A 6,356-nucleotide genomic window follows, 5' to 3' on the forward strand; every position below is an offset into this window, starting at 1 on the left:
ACTGATCCAGGAATAGCACTTCTACAAAATTAATCATTCTGAATATGCTTAAAGGGATTTCATATTTATGTTCTGTTTTACACCACATGCAGAAGCAAAGCAGTAGTGCAAGGCAATAGCAAACTAAAACAGTAAAACTGCAGTTTATACAAAAAATTAAACATTATATTATAAAAATTGTTGTAATCATTTTATTTTTTATTTGAAAACATTTGTTTTTTTATTGTTAATTTTGTTTTTAATAATTGTTTTAAATGATTTATTGTAATTATTATTATGTAATTGTTCATTTTAATTTTTTAATTTTTAATTTTTTATATCTAATATTTTAATAATTATTTTTAATATCTTTTAGTAATTGTGCATTTTTGTTTAATGCTTATTTATTTCTTCTATTTATTTTTAAAATTATTAGGTGTTTTTTAAACATTTTTTTTTAAAATTGTTAACTTATTTTAAAACGTATTTAATTATTTGCAATAATTGTTTTACTAATATTTTTCTTGTAATATATATGTTTAATTTAATGTTTATGGAATTATTTCATTTAGTAATGATCTTACTATGTAATTATTTGTTTTAAAAATTAAGATTTGTATTCTTTAATTGAATGGCTATTATATTATATTATATTATATTATATTATTATGTATATGCTCATTTTAATCATTTATCATTAATCATTTATTTAATCTTTTAATAACTATGTATATATGTGTTTAATGCTTATTTAATTCTTATATATGTATATATTTTAATAATTTTAAAACAATTACTTGTTTTTTAATCGTTAACTTATAATCTAATTATCTGTAATTGTTCAATTGTTGAAATTGTTTTTATTAATATTTTTTCCTTGTAAGGCTAACTATTTTATTTAATGTTTATTTCTTTATCAATAATCTTACTACTTAATTCTTTTTTATAATTCCTAATTTATGCTTTAATTGAATGTTTATTTTACTAATTATGATAATATATTATGTTATTGTTCATTTTAATAATTATTTTTAATATCTAATATTTGAATAATAATTATTTTTAATATCTTTTAGTAATTATGTATTTTGTTTAAAGCTTATTTTATATATTTTTTATTTCAAAACTAATCATTTGTTTTTATTTTTAATTATTTAATACTTGTTTTTATTTATTTTTTCTTGTAATAATTATTTTATTTTATATTTATTTAAGATTTATTTCATTTCATTTAATAAATATATTAGTATTTAATTATTCGTTTATATTTTTGTTTTCATTTAATTGCTTATTTAATTATTTATTTCAATAGTAATTAGATTATATTGTTTAATTATATATATAATTCATTTTAGTAACTATCATTTTTATTTTTATACATTTTATTGTAGCAATTGCGTAATTTATTGTATTATTTTATTTTAATGCTATTTTAATCTTTTTTTATGACTATTTATGTAACAGTTTATCTAAGGTAGAATAAAATCACCTTCTCTAGACCACTTAAACAACAATTGGGCTTTATCTCATGTTTATCAAAAGTTCAGGGGAAAAAAAATCTAAATTCTCTGAAAGGGTGCATTAATCTGACAGATGATCTAACTGTGACCATATTATATTGGTATTATGTTAAAATAACTATATAGAGAGAGCTGTGCTACAAAATGGTCATTACGTCCAGTTATTTCAGACTTGTGTCTGTAAAGAAAATGCTTGCCTAGCATAGCCAGGATCCACTGTAACACCTGCCCCACAGAGTACAGATTTGCACATGCATGCATGCGCGCACACACGGCACATCACTGCCGCAATCTGCTACAAGTCACCTGTTATGGCAGCATAATTACTTGCTGCTGTGCCAGGGCCTCATATGAGGCTCCCCTCAGTGTCGTTATGAGACAGGTGGCTGAGATAACCATGAGTCCTCTGTCACTCTGACTGACTCAATCTCAGACCTGCATTAAATGCGGGAACAGCAGTCCAGGGAAGTCATCGCATCAGCATAACACAACAGGAAAAGAAGCCCTGCTGAATGGGATCTCACTGCTGGGGTCAAAGGAGCTCTACTTTAAAAACAGCATGCTATTTCCCTCCATGATTTAGGCCAAAGCACTCAAATATTGACCAGGATGGCGGCAGCATAATGGATAACTTATTGCTAACCCCAGCATGACCTGCACAAAAACTGATTAGTAGCATGGCTGTCACAGTTCTTTAGACCATATATGGGTAATATTTCTTTTGATTGATGGGACAATAATGATAAGAAATGGTTACTGGTTCTTCTTGCAAAATAACAACTTGAAAACAGTTAAAGCCAGGGCCAGGGCCATTTTATACTTTATTAATACTTTTATTCAGCAAGGATGCATTAAATTGAGTAAAAGTGACAGATATTTATGATGTTCTGTTTCAAATAAATGCTGCTTTTGAACTTTCTGTTCATCAAAGAATCCTAATAATAATAAATGTAGCACAGTTTTGACAAAAATACTTAGCAGCACAACTGTTTTCAACACTGAAAATAAAAAAAAATGTTTCTTAAATCTCAAATCAGCATATTAGAAGAATGATTTCTGAAGGATCACGTGACACTGAAGACTGGAGTAATGACGCTGAAAATTCAGCTTTGACATAACACGAATAAAATACATTATACAATACGCCCCTTTGTCCTGAAAGCGGATGTCTCGTCTGACCGGTGCTTTACATTTCTCGTCTGTAGTCCTTCTAGTCCACAGACAATAAAGTATTAATTGTATGTCTATGTTCTAGTCAAATTAACGTATATTCCTAGTCGATATATAATATTAAGCCTATAAAAATGTTTTGGTCATGGCGCCATAGTTTCATCACTTTAAAGTGTCGCAATGACCATGTTTTTGCAGTAACTCACCCTGAATAGTTTAATGAGTGGAAAGATCACATGAAGCGACGCGAGGTTAGCTGCTTTCAAAACAGAGGATGCCACATATAGGCTACAGCTCCCGATCGGGGCGTAGTTCGTGGGATTTTGTCCACAAAATGATGATGATTATTTTATTATTTCACACGCAGTATTTTAACTTAAGAGCTTTAACCCATGCTCGTTTTCTTTTCAATGTTTATTCAAGGCACACGGACAGATTTGCTGGTGCGCAAAGTAAGTACTGTACAGGAATTCCTTAAAGTTTATTGCTGTTACTGTGGCAGCCAACAACAGCACAGATTAACCCTGCACACATTTTTATATTCAATTATACTGAAAAAGTTTCAGTTTAATTAATTCAATTGATCCCCGTTTTTACCCCGTTTTAACATGGATTTAAACGGAGACTGGAACACGAGAGCACCCAAACGGAAGCTAGTCAGGAAAAAGGTTTTTTTTTTTTTTTAAATTGGAACTATATTTCACAAAATTGATGTTTCACTGTACTTATAATCCAGTGTTACTCTAAAAAATAATTAAAGGAGAAGTCCACTTCCAGAACAACAATTCACAAATAATTTACTCACCCCCTTGTCATCCAAGATGTTCATGTCTTTCTGTCTTCAGTCGTAAAGAAATTATGGTTTTTGAGGAAAACATTTCAGGATTTTTCTTCATATAATGGACTTCAATTGTGCCCCCGATTTTGAACTTCCAAAATGTAGTTTAAATGCAGCTTCAAAGGGCTCTAAACGATCCCAGCGGAGGAAGAAGGATCTTATCTAGTGAAACGATCGGTTATTTTTTTTTTTGGAAAAATAAAAATGTGTATACTTTATAGCACAGGTTCTGGCATGCACATTCACGACGTGCATGCCAGATCACGTGGAAAGGTCACACTGAACGTGGGCGGATCTACAGACCCAGTGTTTACAAAGCGAACGTGCAAAGACTAAGAAAGTGCAAGTAAGACAAACAAAAAGGTACAACGTATCGGACAAATCTGAAGTTGGAGAAAATAAGATGGAGTTTTTTCGCCTTTTTTAGCCGGAGTACACAGACAATGAACTTAGACGTGATTCGTAGTAGTGATGGGAAGTTCGGATCATTTTACCGACTCGGACCTTTGAGTCTCGTTAAGCAAAATGAACAAATTTTTTTTTCGAGTCATTTCGTTAATTTTAGCAAAATCAGCATCACGTGACAGCCCCATAAGATGAACGAACGACTCAAAAAACCCGAAGACTCGAAACAAGTTAACTAAAATCGGGGGCACAATTAAAGTCCATTATATGAAGAAAAATCCTGAGATGTTTTCCTCAAAAACCATAATTTCTTTACGACTGAAGACAGAAAGACATGAACATCTTGGATGACAAGGGGGTGAGTACATTATCTGTAAATTGCTGTTTTGGAAGTGGACTTCTCCTTTAAATACTAGTTACCAGTTACATCTTTTTAACATCCAAATTTCTCTCTCTGAAAAGTATTTAATTACTTATTACTAATTACTTTTTAAATCCTATATCAAAGTTAATGAATGGTAAAATGACAGACATGAAACTTCTTTTAATTCTTTCAAATAAATAACTACATAAATTCTTCTGGTCATATTTTAGATTAGGGTCCAATTCTCACTATTAACTAACTATTAACTATGAACTAACTACACTTTTCCACAGTTACTGCTTGTTAATACTTCGTAATGTAGTTGTTGACAATTGCGTTTAAGAATTGGGTACGAATTCGGTAGGACTAAGGATCTAGAATAAGACATTAATATGTTTTGCTTTTTAAGCAATAATAAACAGCCAATATCACAGTAATAGTCATGCTAATAACCAACTGGTCACTAAAGTTGTACCAATACTCTTATTAACTCACCAAAGTATTTAAAGTGAGAAGGGTACATAAAAAGCATATTTTAAGGTTAGACTTTAAATTCTGATGTTAAACCACTATTGTGTTTTATTGTATATAAATGTTCTACAGTCTATACACAGTATTAAGTTAAAATACATAAGAAGTAACTTTAATTAAATTACAGAAAAATAAGAGTAATCACTTTACTTCTTAAAGGGAAAAGTAATAAAATTACAGAGGTTAATTAATTACTTAGTCAGGAGTTACACTCAACACTGTTTTAATCAAACAAATGCAGCCGCCTTTTTAAAAACTTTAAAAAGAAAAGTCCTACTGACCCTAAACTTAGGAGCGGTAGTGTATATATATTTTCACTTATACTACAGGGCCGTTGAATGCCTCAATCTGATTGGCTGACAAACGTTCTAAGGTGTGCAATTAATTTCATGGAAACCCATGGCGAATGTTTACACTTACCAAAATTACCATGGTTTTACTTCAAATAACTAGTATATGGTAACCACAGATTAACCATGGTTTTGATACACTAACCATAGTTTATCCATGGTATTTGTAGTAAAAGTGTGGTTATACAAATGGTAATCAGTTCACCAAAAAAAAAACTTTTACCATAATAAAACTATGGTTTATTTTCATAAGGGTAGTTCCAGGCAGGTCTTAACCGCATATCACTTCGCCAAACCATTTTGAGTTATTTCAAAGGTCCTTACAGCCAAAAACAGTAAAAACCAAAACCCACAGCAACACTGAACAAACAAATAAAGTAAACAACAGGATAAAAACCTAAAACCTAGACCTCCGTTACTAGGTCTAAAATGACGTTTTGGAATTAGCAATGGAGGCATTGGATAAGCTGCGTAAGAAATTAATCCTACTCACAATAGCGTTTTAAGGACAAAAACTGGAAGAATGCCTTGAAATATATCATCCGATCGATGTCTTGAGGTGTGGTAACCGTAGTATAAGCGAAATAACTGACAATGGTCTGTTGAATTCTTAGAAAATAATGCACACCCGAAGTGGTGATTCAGCAACGACACTAAGCAGAGTTAGGCTTATACAGTAACAATTCACATGCTGAATATTAGTTAGGCTTTTACAGTAACAACTTCTAAAACCATTCAAAACAGCAATAAAAAAAATGTTGTCATCTATATACCTTAATTCAGTTTGCTAAGCTTTTGAAATTTAGCATTGAAATTAAATTTAATTAAATTATCCAACAATCCTAAACGTAATGGCTGTCCTCCTGCTACAATGTGATCATATAGGATCCCCTCCGAGTCCTTAGTGTACCCACCCAGCTGTTTGAATAGTGCGCCCCATTGTTTGCTTATGGATTGTTTTTTCATCAGGTTAAATGAAATTCAATATGGAAGTCAAATATGTGAGGATGCTCATCCAAGCATAAAAGCACTTCTACATGTTTGTTGAGGGAGGCCTATATTTGCCTCAAATACACACACACACCAACACACGCGCACGCTTTAAAATCATTGGCTACAGCTGCAAACTCAGGCTGTAGAATAGATACAAATGGGCTGGAAGGGAGTGTGCCTGGGCACTGCACGTCTGGCTATGCCTT

Source organism: Labeo rohita, chromosome 3 (assembly GCF_022985175.1).
Source record: "Labeo rohita strain BAU-BD-2019 chromosome 3, IGBB_LRoh.1.0, whole genome shotgun sequence".
Taxonomy (NCBI): Eukaryota; Metazoa; Chordata; class Actinopteri; order Cypriniformes; family Cyprinidae; genus Labeo; species Labeo rohita.